The sequence below is a fragment of the Lonchura striata genome, chromosome 25, assembly GCF_050655825.1.
Source record: "Lonchura striata isolate lonStrDom1 chromosome 25, ASM5065582v1, whole genome shotgun sequence".
Taxonomy (NCBI): Eukaryota; Metazoa; Chordata; class Aves; order Passeriformes; family Estrildidae; genus Lonchura; species Lonchura striata.
This window is the reverse complement of record NC_140727.1, coordinates 344,627-358,289: the sequence shown is the minus strand read 5'-3', so window position 1 is coordinate 358,289 and position 13,663 is coordinate 344,627.

Here is a 13,663-nt window from a genome sequence, read left to right as displayed (position 1 = left end):
CTGCACACTCCAAAAACAGTGCTCTTTCCAGGGCAATATATAAGCTGCTTTCTGACGGCCGTGATCTTTCGATTACTCTTGCCCAGCTCGTTGTTTTAACGTGCACATGCCGTCCTGGCTTTCTGTGCACAGTGAAAGCAATCGCAAAAGTCCAACAGCTGCTGACTCCCAAACACAAGGCGCTGGCTATGTTCTTGCTTCTCGACAACTCAACGCAGCCCTTCATTTCTGCAGTTGCCATCGAGGTCTCTCCACTCGGAGACTCAGACGACGAGCAGTTGTTTCCCAGGAGGGGCTGCATCAGGACGAATTCAAAACTCAGGAAAATTGTCCTGGAACACCTTCCCTAAGGATGCTAGAATGGAATTGAAGGGGCAGGCGAGCGGCCACCACGGTCCTCTAGCAGTCCTTAGGGTGCGCGCAGAAGCCCGGTGCTCTGCGGCTTCGTTCTTCGCCCTCGTACAAGCTACCGCTCTGTCCGGCTCCCGGAGCAGGAGAAGCGGCTGTTTCGCGCACACAACAGCCGTACGCTCCGAAGCGCAGCTTCAGCCGAAAGACGCCGGCGACCGGCGCTTGGCTTCGGACAGCTCCGGAGAGCCGGAGTGTGCGTCTGCACTAGACTGCATGATAACGAAAAGCTTTGGCAGTGTGTCTCAAAGGGAGATAGCTTAGGAGCGCAGCGCACGTATGCCTCCCTTGTCCAGAAACACGATTTTACTGCACACTCCAAAACCAGTGCTCTTTCCAGGGCAAGATGTCAGATGCTCTCTGATGGCCGTGCTCTCTTCCTCCTCTTGCCCACCTTGTTGTTTTAACGTGCACATGCCGTCCTGGCATTCAGTGCACAGTGAAAGCAATCGCAAAAGTCCAGCAGCTGCTGACTCCCAAACACAAGGCGCTGGCTATGTTCTTGCTTCTCGACAACTCAACGCAGCCCTTCATTTCTGCAGTTGCCATCGAGGTCTCTGCATGTGGGAGTCTCAGAGGACGAGCACGAGTTTCCCAGGAGGGGCTGCATCAGGACGAATTCAAAACTCAGGAAAATTGTCCTGGAACACCTTCCCTAAGGATGCTAGAATGGAATTGAAGGGGCAGGCGAGCGGCCACCACGGTCCTCTCGCAGTCCTTAGGGTGCGCGCAGAAGCCCGGTGCTCTGCGGCTTCGTTCTTCGCCCTCGTACAAGCTACCGCTCTGTCCGGCTCCCGGAGCAGGAGAAGCGGCTGCTTCGCGCACACAACAGCCGTACGCTCCGAAGCGCAGCTTCAGCCGAAAGACGCCGGCGACCGGCGCTTGGCTTCGGACAGCTCCGGAGAGCCGTAGTGTGCGTCTGCACTAGACTGCATCATAGCGAAAAGCTTTGGCAGTGTGTCTCGCAGGGAGATAGCTTAGGAGCGCAGCGCACGTATGCCTCCCTTGTCCAGAAACACGATTTTACTGCACACTCCAAAAACAGTGCTCTTTCCAGGGCAATATATAAGCTGCTTTCTGACGGCCGTGATCTTTCGATTACTCTTGCCCAGCTCGTTGTTTTAACGTGCACATGCCGTCCTGGCTTTCTGTGCACAGTGAAAGCAATCGCAAAAGTCCAACAGCTGCTGACTCCCAAACACAAGGCGCTGGCTATGTTCTTGCTTCTCGACAACTCAACGCAGCCCTTCATTTCTGCAGTTGCCATCGAGGTCTCTCCACTCGGAGACTCAGACGACGAGCAGTTGTTTCCCAGGAGGGGCTGCATCAGGACGAATTCAAAACTCCAGAAAATTGTCCTGGAACACCTTCCATAAGGATGCTAGAATGGAATTGAAGGGGCAGGCGAGCGGCCACCACGGTCCTCTCGCAGTCCTTAGGGTGCGCGCAGAAGCCCGGTGCTCTGCGGCTTCGTTCTTCGCCCTCGTACAAGCTACCGCTCTGTCCGGCTCCCGGAGCAGGAGAAGCGGCTGCTTCGCGCACACAACAGCCGTACGCTCCGAAGCGCAGCTTCAGCCGAAAGACGCCGGCGACCGGCGCTTGGCTTCGGACAGCTCCGGAGAGCCGTAGTGTGCGTCTGCACTAGACTGCATCATAGCAAAAAGCTTTGGCAGTGTGTCTCAAAGGGAGATAGCTTAGGAGCGCAGCGCACTTATGCCTCCCTTGTCCAGAAACACGATTTTACTGCACACTCCAAAACCAGTGCTCTTTCCAGGGCAAGATGTCAGATGCTCTCTGATGCCCGTGCTCCCTTCCTGCTCTTGCCCAGCTCGTTGTTTTAACGTGCACATGCCGTCCTGGCATTCAGTGCACAGTGAAAGCAATCGCAAAAGTCCAACAGCTGCTGACTCCCAAACACAAGGCGCTGGCTATGTTCTTGCTTCTCGACAACTCAACGCAGCCCTTCATTTCTGCAGTTGCTATCGAGGTCTCTCCACTCGGAGACTCAGACGACGAGCAGTTGTTTCCCAGGAGGGGCTGCATCAGGACGAATTCAAAACTCAGGAAAATTGTCCTGGAACACCTTCCATAAGGATGCTAGAATGGAATTGAAGGGGCAGGCGAGCGGCCACCACGGTCCTCTCGCAGTCCTTAGGGTGCGCGCAGAAGCCCGGTGCTCTGCGGCTTCGTTCTTCGCCCTCGTACAAGCTACCGCTCTGTCCGGCTCCCGGAGCAGGAGAAGCGGCTGCTTCGCGCACACAACAGCCGTACGCTCCGAAGCGCAGCTTCAGCCGAAAGACGCCGGCGACCGGCGCTTGGCTTCGGACAGCTCCGGAGAGCCGTAGTGTGCGTCTGCACTAGACTGCATGATAGCGAAAAGCTTTGGCAGTGTGTCTCGCAGGGAGATAGCTTAGGAGCGCAGCGCACGTATGCCTCCCTTGTCCAGAAACACGATTTTACTGCACACTCCAAAAACAGTGCTCTTTCCAGGGCAATATATAAGCTGCTTTCTGACGGCCGTGATCTTTCGATTACTCTTGCCCAGCTCGTTGTTTTAACGTGCACATGCCGTCCTGGCTTTCTGTGCACAGTGAAAGCAATCGCAAAAGTCCAACAGCTGCTGACTCCCAAACACAAGGCGCTGGCTATGTTCTTGCTTCTCGACAACTCAACGCAGCCCTTCATTTCTGCAGTTGCCATCGAGGTCTCTCCACTCGGAGACTCAGACGACGAGCAGTTGTTTCCCAGGAGGGGCTGCATCAGGACGAATTCAAAACTCCAGAAAATTGTCCTGGAACACCTTCCATAAGGATGCTAGAATGGAATTGAAGGGGCAGGCGAGCGGCCACCACGGTCCTCTCGCAGTCCTTAGGGTGCGCGCAGAAGCCCGGTGCTCTGCGGCTTCGTTCTTCGCCCTCCTACAAGCTACCGCTCTGTCCGGCTCCCGGAGCAGGAGAAGCGGCTGCTTCGCGCACACAACAGCCGTACGCTCCGAAGCGCAGCTTCAGCCGAAAGACGCCGGCGACCGGCGCTTGGCTTCGGACAGCTCCGGAGAGCCGTAGTGTGCGTCTGCACTAGACTGCATGATAACGAAAAGCTTTGGCAGTGTGTCTCAAAGGGAGATAGCTTAGGAGCGCAGCGCACTTATGCCTCCCTCGTCCAGAAACACGATTTTACTGCACACTCCAAAACCAGTGCTCTTTCCAGGGCAAGATGTCAGATGCTCTCTGATGCCCGTGCTCCCTTCCTCCTCTTGCCCACCTTGTTGTTTTAACGTGCACATGCCGTCCTGGCATTCAGTGCACAGTGAAAGCAATCGCAAAAGTCCAGCAGCTGCTGACTCCCAAACACAAGGCGCTGGCTATGTTCTTGCTTCTCGACAACTCAACGCAGCCCTTCATTTCTGCAGTTGCTATCGAGGTCTCTGCACTCGGAGCCTCAGAGGACGAGTAGGAGTTTCCCAGGAGGGGCTGCATCAGGACGAATTCAAAACTCAGGAAAATTGTCCTGGAACACCTTCCCTAAGGATGCTAGAATGGAATTGAAGAGGCAGGCGAGCGGCCACCACGGTCCTCTCGCAGTCCTTAGGGTGCGCGCAGAAGCCCGGTGCTCTGCGGCTTCGTTCTTCGCCCTCGTACAAGCTACCGCTCTGTCCGGCTCCCGGAGCAGGAGAAGCGGCTGCTTCGCGCACACAACAGCCGTACGCTCCGAAGCGCAGCTTCAGCCGAAAGACGCCGGCGACCGGCGCTTGGCTTCGGACAGCTCCGGAGAGCTGTAGTGTGCGTCTGCACTAGACTGCATCATAGCGAAAAGCTTTGGCAGTGTGTCTCGCAGGGAGATAGCTTAGGAGCGCAGCGCACGTATGCCTCCCTTGTCCAGAAACACGATTTTACTGCACACTCCAAAAACACTGCTCTTTCCAGGGCAAGATGTCAGATGCTCTCTGATGGCCGTGCTCTCTTCCTCCTCTTGCCCACCTTGTTGTTTTAACGTGCACATGCCGTCCTGGCATTCAGTGCACAGTGAAAGCAATCGCAAAAGTCCAGCAGCTGCTGACTCCCAAACACAAGGCGCTGGCTATGTTCTTGCTTCTCGACAACTCAACGCAGCCCTTCATTTCTGCAGTTGCTATCGAGGTCTCTGCACTCGGAGCCTCAGAGGACGAGTAGGAGTTTCCCAGGAGGGGCTGCATCAGGACGAATTCAAAACTCAGGAAAATTGTCCTGGAACACCTTCCCTAAGGATGCTAGAATGGAATTGAAGAGGCAGGCGAGCGGCCACCACGGTCCTCTCGCAGTCCTTAGGGTGCGCGCAGAAGCCCGGTGCTCTGCGGCTTCGTTCTTCGCCCTCGTACAAGCTACCGCTCTGTCCGGCTCCCGGAGCAGGAGAAGCGGCTGCTTCGCGCACACAACAGCCGTACGCTCCGAAGCGCAGCTTCAGCCGAAAGACGCCGGCGACCGGCGCTTGGCTTCGGACAGCTCCGGAGAGCTGTAGTGTGCGTCTGCACTAGACTGCATCATAGCGAAAAGCTTTGGCAGTGTGTCTCGCAGGGAGATAGCTTAGGAGCGCAGCGCACGTATGCCTCCCTTGTCCAGAAACACGATTTTACTGCACACTCCAAAAACAGTGCTCTTTCCAGGGCAAGATGTCAGATGCTCTCTGATGGCCGTGCTCTCTTCCTCCTCTTGCCCACCTTGTTGTTTTAACGTGCACATGCCGTCCTGGCATTCAGTGCACAGTGAAAGCAATCGCAAAAGTCCAGCAGCTGCTGACTCCCAAACACAAGGCGCTGGCTATGTTCTTGCTTCTCGACAACTCAACGCAGCCCTTCATTTCTGCAGTTGCTATCGAGGTCTCTGCACTCGGAGCCTCAGAGGACGAGTAGGAGTTTCCCAGGAGGGGCTGCATCAGGACGAATTCAAAACTCAGGAAAATTGTCCTGGAACACCTTCCCTAAGGATGCTAGAATGGAATTGAAGAGGCAGGCGAGCGGCCACCACGGTCCTCTCGCAGTCCTTAGGGTGCGCGCAGAAGCCCGGTGCTCTGCGGCTTCGTTCTTCGCCCTCCTACAAGCTACCGCTCTGTCCGGCTCCCGGAGCAGGAGAAGCGGCTGCTTCGCGCACACAACAGCCGTACGCTCCGAAGCGCAGCTTCAGCCGAAAGACGCCGGCGACCGGCGCTTGGCTTCGGACAGCACCGGAGAGCCGTAGTGTGCGTCTGCACTTGACTGCATCATAGCAAAAAGCTTTGGCAGTGTGTCTCAAAGGGAGATAGCTTAGGAGCGCAGCGCACTTATGCCTCCCTCGTCCAGAAACACGATTTTACTGCACACTCCAAAACCAGTGCTCTTTCCAGGGCAAGATGTCAGATGCTCTCTGATGCCCGTGCTCCCTTCCTGCTCTTGCCCAGCTCGTTGTTTTAACGTGCACATGCCGTCCTGGCATTCAGTGCACAGTGAAAGCAATCGCAAAAGTCCAGCAGCTGCTGACTCCCAAACACAAGGCGCTGGCTATGTTCTTGCTTCTCGACAACTCAACGCAGCCCTTCATTTCTGCAGTTGCCATCGAGGTCTCTGCATGTGGGAGTCTCAGAGGACGAGCACGAGTTTCCCAGGAGGGGCTGCATCAGGACGAATTCAAAACTCAGGAAAATTGTCCTGGAACACCTTCCCTAAGGATGCTAGAATGGAATTGAAGGGGCAGGCGAGCGGCCACCACGGTCCTCTCGCAGTCCTTAGGGTGCGCGCAGAAGCCCGGTGCTCTGCGGCTTCGTTCTTCGCCCTCGTACAAGCTACCGCTCTGTCCGGCTCCCGGAGCAGGAGAAGCGGCTGCTTCGCGCACACAACAGCCGTACGCTCCGAAGCGCAGCTTCAGCCGAAAGACGCCGGCGACCGGCGCTTGGCTTCGGACAGCTCCGGAGAGCCGTAGTGTGCGTCTGCACTAGACTGCATGATAGCGAAAAGCTTTGGCAGTGTGTCTCGCAGGGAGATAGCTTAGGAGCGCAGCGCACGTATGCCTCCCTTGTCCAGAAACACGATTTTACTGCACACTCCAAAAACAGTGCTCTTTCCAGGGCAATATATAAGCTGCTTTCTGACGGCCGTGATCTTTCGATTACTCTTGCCCAGCTCGTTGTTTTAACGTGCACATGCCGTCCTGGCATTCAGTGCACAGTGAAAGCAATCGCAAAAGTCCAGCAGCTGCTGACTCCCAAACACAAGGCGCTGGCTATGTTCTTGCTTCTCGACAACTCAACGCAGCCCTTCATTTCTGCAGTTGCCATCGAGGTCTCTCCACTCGGAGACTCAGACGACGAGCAGTTGTTTCCCAGGAGGGGCTGCATCAGGACGAATTCAAAACTCAGGAAAATTGTCCTGGAACACCTTCCATAAGGATGCTAGAATGGAATTGAAGGGGCAGGCGAGCGGCCACCACGGTCCTCTCGCAGTCCTTAGGGTGCGCGCAGAAGCCCGGTGCTCTGCGGCTTCGTTCTTCGCCCTCGTACAAGCTACCGCTCTGTCCGGCTCCCGGAGCAGGAGAAGCGGCTGCTTCGCGCACACAACAGCCGTACGCTCCGAAGCGCTGCTTCAGCCGAAAGACGCCGGCGACCGGCGCTTGGCTTCGGACAGCTCCGGAGAGCCGTAGTGTGCGTCTGCACTAGACTGCATGATAACGAAAAGCTTTGGCAGTGTGTCTCAAAGGGAGATAGCTTAGGAGCGCAGCGCACTTATGCCTCCCTCGTCCAGAAACACGATTTTACTGCACACTCCAAAACCAGTGCTCTTTCCAGGGCAAGATGTCAGATGCTCTCTGATGCCCGTGCTCCCTTCCTCCTCTTGCCCACCTTGTTGTTTTAACGTGCACATGCCGTCCTGGCATTCAGTGCACAGTGAAAGCAATCGCAAAAGTCCAGCAGCTGCTGACTCCCAAACACAAGGCGCTGGCTATGTTCTTGCTTCTCGACAACTCAACGCAGCCCTTCATTTCTGCAGTTGCTATCGAGGTCTCTGCACTCGGAGCCTCAGAGGACGAGTAGGAGTTTCCCAGGAGGGGCTGCATCAGGACGAATTCAAAACTCAGGAAAATTGTCCTGGAACACCTTCCCTAAGGATGCTAGAATGGAATTGAAGAGGCAGGCGAGCGGCCACCACGGTCCTCTCGCAGTCCTTAGGGTGCGCGCAGAAGCCCGGTGCTCTGCGGCTTCGTTCTTCGCCCTCGTACAAGCTACCGCTCTGTCCGGCTCCCGGAGCAGGAGAAGCGGCTGCTTCGCGCACACAACAGCCGTACGCTCCGAAGCGCAGCTTCAGCCGAAAGACGCCGGCGACCGGCGCTTGGCTTCGGACAGCACCGGAGAGCCGGAGTGTGCGTCTGCACTAGACTGCATGATAACGAAAAGCTTTGGCAGTGTGTCTCAAAGGGAGATAGCTTAGGAGCGCAGCGCACGTATGCCTCCCTTGTCCAGAAACACGATTTTACTGCACACTCCAAAACCAGTGCTCTTTCCAGGGCAAGATGTCAGATGCTCTCTGATGGCCGTGCTCTCTTCCTCCTCTTGCCCACCTTGTTGTTTTAACGTGCACATGCCGTCCTGGCATTCAGTGCACAGTGAAAGCAATCGCAAAAGTCCAGCAGCTGCTGACTCCCAAACACAAGGCGCTGGCTATGTTCTTGCTTCTCGACAACTCAACGCAGCCCTTCATTTCTGCAGTTGCTATCGAGGTCTCTGCACTCGGAGCCTCAGAGGACGAGTAGGAGTTTCCCAGGAGGGGCTGCATCAGGACGAATTCAAAACTCAGGAAAATTGTCCTGGAACACCTTCCCTAAGGATGCTAGAATGGAATTGAAGAGGCAGGCGAGCGGCCACCACGGTCCTCTCGCAGTCCTTAGGGTGCGCGCAGAAGCCCGGTGCTCTGCGGCTTCGTTCTTCGCCCTCCTACAAGCTACCGCTCTGTCCGGCTCCCGGAGCAGGAGAAGCGGCTGCTTCGCGCACACAACAGCCGTACGCTCCGAAGCGCAGCTTCAGCCGAAAGACGCCGGCGACCGGCGCTTGGCTTCGGACAGCTCCGGAGAGCTGTAGTGTGCGTCTGCACTAGACTGCATGATAGCGAAAAGCTTTGGCAGTGTGTCTCGCAGGGAGATAGCTTAGGAGCGCAGCGCACGTATGCCTCCCTTGTCCAGAAACACGATTTTACTGCACACTCCAAAAACAGTGCTCTTTCCAGGGCAATATATAAGCTGCTTTCTGACGGCCGTGATCTTTCGATTACTCTTGCCCAGCTCGTTGTTTTAACGTGCACATGCCGTCCTGGCTTTCTGTGCACAGTGAAAGCAATCGCAAAAGTCCAACAGCTGCTGACTCCCAAACACAAGGCGCTGGCTATGTTCTTGCTTCTCGACAACTCAACGCAGCCCTTCATTTCTGCAGTTGCCATCGAGGTCTCTCCACTCGGAGACTCAGACGACGAGCAGTTATTTCCCAGGAGGGTGTGCATCAGGACGAATTCAAAACTCCAGAAAATTGTCCTGGAACACCTTCCATAAGGATGCTAGAATGGAATTGAAGGGGCAGGCGAGCGGCCACCACGGTCCTCTCGCAGTCCTTAGGGTGCGCGCAGAAGCCCGGTGCTCTGCGGCTTCGTTCTTCGCCCTCGTACAAGCTACCGCTCTGTCCGGCTCCCGGAGCAGGAGAAGCGGCTGCTTCGCGCACACAACAGCCGTACGCTCCGAAGCGCTGCTTCAGCCGAAAGACGCCGGCGACCGGCGCTTGGCTTCGGACAGCTCCGGAGAGCCGTAGTGTGCGTCTGCACTAGACTGCATGATAACGAAAAGCTTTGGCAGTGTGTCTCAAAGGGAGATAGCTTAGGAGCGCAGCGCACTTATGCCTCCCTCGTCCAGAAACACGATTTTACTGCACACTCCAAAACCAGTGCTCTTTCCAGGGCAAGATGTCAGATGCTCTCTGATGCCCGTGCTCCCTTCCTCCTCTTGCCCACCTTGTTGTTTTAACGTGCACATGCCGTCCTGGCATTCAGTGCACAGTGAAAGCAATCGCAAAAGTCCAGCAGCTGCTGACTCCCAAACACAAGGCGCTGGCTATGTTCTTGCTTCTCGACAACTCAACGCAGCCCTTCATTTCTGCAGTTGCTATCGAGGTCTCTGCACTCGGAGCCTCAGAGGACGAGTAGGAGTTTCCCAGGAGGGGCTGCATCAGGACGAATTCAAAACTCAGGAAAATTGTCCTGGAACACCTTCCCTAAGGATGCTAGAATGGAATTGAAGAGGCAGGCGAGCGGCCACCACGGTCCTCTCGCAGTCCTTAGGGTGCGCGCAGAAGCCCGGTGCTCTGCGGCTTCGTTCTTCGCCCTCGTACAAGCTACCGCTCTGTCCGGCTCCCGGAGCAGGAGAAGCGGCTGCTTCGCGCACACAACAGCCGTACGCTCCGAAGCGCAGCTTCAGCCGAAAGACGCCGGCGACCGGCGCTTGGCTTCGGACAGCACCGGAGAGCCGGAGTGTGCGTCTGCACTAGACTGCATGATAACGAAAAGCTTTGGCAGTGTGTCTCAAAGGGAGATAGCTTAGGAGCGCAGCGCACGTATGCCTCCCTTGTCCAGAAACACGATTTTACTGCACACTCCAAAACCAGTGCTCTTTCCAGGGCAAGATGTCAGATGCTCTCTGATGCCCGTGCTCTCTTCCTCCTCTTGCCCACCTTGTTGTTTTAACGTGCACATGCCGTCCTGGCATTCAGTGCACAGTGAAAGCAATCGCAAAAGTCCAGCAGCTGCTGACTCCCAAACACAAGGCGCTGGCTATGTTCTTGCTTCTCGACAACTCAACGCAGCCCTTCATTTCTGCAGTTGCTATCGAGGTCTCTGCACTCGGAGCCTCAGAGGACGAGTAGGAGTTTCCCAGGAGGGGCTGCATCAGGACGAATTCAAAACTCAGGAAAATTGTCCTGGAACACCTTCCCTAAGGATGCTAGAATGGAATTGAAGAGGCAGGCGAGCGGCCACCACGGTCCTCTCGCAGTCCTTAGGGTGCGCGCAGAAGCCCGGTGCTCTGCGGCTTCGTTCTTCGCCCTCGTACAAGCTACCGCTCTGTCCGGCTCCCGGAGCAGGAGAAGCGGCTGCTTCGCGCACACAACAGCCGTACGCTCCGAAGCGCAGCTTCAGCCGAAAGACGCCGGCGACCGGCGCTTGGCTTCGGACAGCTCCGGAGAGCTGTAGTGTGCGTCTGCACTAGACTGCATGATAGCGAAAAGCTTTGGCAGTGTGTCTCGCAGGGAGATAGCTTAGGAGCGCAGCGCACGTATGCCTCCCTTGTCCAGAAACACGATTTTACTGCACACTCCAAAAACAGTGCTCTTTCCAGGGCAATATATAAGCTGCTTTCTGACGGCCGTGATCTTTCGATTACTCTTGCCCAGCTCGTTGTTTTAACGTGCACATGCCGTCCTGGCTTTCTGTGCACAGTGAAAGCAATCGCAAAAGTCCAACAGCTGCTGACTCCCAAACACAAGGCGCTGGCTATGTTCTTGCTTCTCGACAACTCAACGCAGCCCTTCATTTCTGCAGTTGCCATCGAGGTCTCTCCACTCGGAGACTCAGACGACGAGCAGTTGTTTCCCAGGAGGGTCTGCATCAGGACGAATTCAAAACTCCAGAAAATTGTCCTGGAACACCTTCCATAAGGATGCTAGAATGGAATTGAAGGGGCAGGCGAGCGGCCACCACGGTCCTCTCGCAGTCCTTAGGGTGCGCGCAGAAGCCCGGTGCTCTGCGGCTTCGTTCTTCGCCCTCGTACAAGCTACCGCTCTGTCCGGCTCCCGGAGCAGGAGAAGCGGCTGCTTCGCGCACACAACAGCCGTACGCTCCGAAGCGCTGCTTCAGCCGAAAGACGCCGGCGACCGGCGCTTGGCTTCGGACAGCTCCGGAGAGCCGTAGTGTGCGTCTGCACTAGACTGCATGATAACGAAAAGCTTTGGCAGTGTGTCTCAAAGGGAGATAGCTTAGGAGCGCAGCGCACTTATGCCTCCCTCGTCCAGAAACACGATTTTACTGCACACTCCAAAACCAGTGCTCTTTCCAGGGCAAGATGTCAGATGCTCTCTGATGCCCGTGCTCCCTTCCTCCTCTTGCCCACCTTGTTGTTTTAACGTGCACATGCCGTCCTGGCATTCAGTGCACAGTGAAAGCAATCGCAAAAGTCCAGCAGCTGCTGACTCCCAAACACAAGGCGCTGGCTATGTTCTTGCTTCTCGACAACTCAACGCAGCCCTTCATTTCTGCAGTTGCTATCGAGGTCTCTGCACTCGGAGCCTCAGAGGACGAGTAGGAGTTTCCCAGGAGGGGCTGCATCAGGACGAATTCAAAACTCAGGAAAATTGTCCTGGAACACCTTCCCTAAGGATGCTAGAATGGAATTGAAGAGGCAGGCGAGCGGCCACCACGGTCCTCTCGCAGTCCTTAGGGTGCGCGCAGAAGCCCGGTGCTCTGCGGCTTCGTTCTTCGCCCTCCTACAAGCTACCGCTCTGTCCGGCTCCCGGAGCAGGAGAAGCGGCTGCTTCGCGCACACAACAGCCGTACGCTCCGAAGCGCAGCTTCAGCCGAAAGACGCCGGCGACCGGCGCTTGGCTTCGGACAGCACCGGAGAGCCGTAGTGTGCGTCTGCACTTGACTGCATCATAGCAAAAAGCTTTGGCAGTGTGTCTCAAAGGGAGATAGCTTAGGAGCGCAGCGCACTTATGCCTCCCTTGTCCAGAAACACGATTTTACTGCACACTCCAAAAACACTGCTCTTTCCAGGGCAAGATGTCAGATGCTCTCTGATGCCCGTGCTCCCTTCCTGCTCTTGCCCAGCTCGTTGTTTTAACGTGCACATGCCGTCCTGGCATTCAGTGCACAGTGAAAGCAATCGCAAAAGTCCAGCAGCTGCTGACTCCCAAACACAAGGCGCTGGCTATGTTCTTGCTTCTCGACAACTCAACGCAGCCCTTCATTTCTGCAGTTGCCATCGAGGTCTCTCCACTCGGAGACTCAGACGACGAGCAGTTGTTTCCCAGGAGGGGCTGCATCAGGACGAATTCAAAACTCAGGAAAATTGTCCTGGAACACCTTCCATAAGGATGCTAGAATGGAATTGAAGGGGCAGGCGAGCGGCCACCACGGTCCTCTCGCAGTCCTTAGGGTGCGCGCAGAAGCCCGGTGCTCTGCGGCTTCGTTCTTCGCCCTCGTACAAGCTACCGCTCTGTCCGGCTCCCGGAGCAGGAGAAGCGGCTGCTTCGCGCACACAACAGCCGTACGCTCCGAAGCGCAGCTTCAGCCGAAAGACGCCGGCGACCGGCGCTTGGCTTCGGACAGCTCCGGAGAGCCGTAGTGTGCGTCTGCACTAGACTGCATGATAACGAAAAGCTTTGGCAGTGTGTCTCAAAGGGAGATAGCTTAGGAGCGCAGCGCACTTATGCCTCCCTTGTCCAGAAACACGATTTTACTGCACACTCCAAAACCAGTGCTCTTTCCAGGGCAAGATGTCAGATGCTCTCTGATGCCCGTGCTCCCTTCCTCCTCTTGCCCAGCTCGTTGTTTTAACGTGCACATGCCGTCCTGGCATTCAGTGCACAGTGAAAGCAATCGCAAAAGTCCAGCAGCTGCTGACTCCCAAACACAAGGCGCTGGCTATGTTCTTGCTTCTCGACAACTCAACGCAGCCCTTCATTTCTGCAGTTGCTATCGAGGTCTCTGCACTCGGAGCCTCAGAGGACGAGTAGGAGTTTCCCAGGAGGGGCTGCATCAGGACGAATTCAAAACTCAGGAAAATTGTCCTGGAACACCTTCCCTAAGGATGCTAGAATGGAATTGAAGAGGCAGGCGAGCGGCCACCACGGTCCTCTCGCAGTCCTTAGGGTGCGCGCAGAAGCCCGGTGCTCTGCGGCTTCGTTCTTCGCCCTCCTACAAGCTACCGCTCTGTCCGGCTCCCGGAGCAGGAGAAGCGGCTGCTTCGCGCACACAACAGCCGTACGCTCCGAAGCGCAGCTTCAGCCGAAAGACGCCGGCGACCGGCGCTTGGCTTCGGACAGCACCGGAGAGCCGGAGTGTGCGTCTGCACTTGACTGCATCATAGCAAAAAGCTTTGGCAGTGTGTCTCAAAGGGAGATAGCTTAGGAGCGCAGCGCACTTATGCCTCCCTTGTCCAGAAACACGATTTTACTGCACACTCCAAAAACACTGCTCTTTCCAGGGCAAGATGTCAGATGCTCT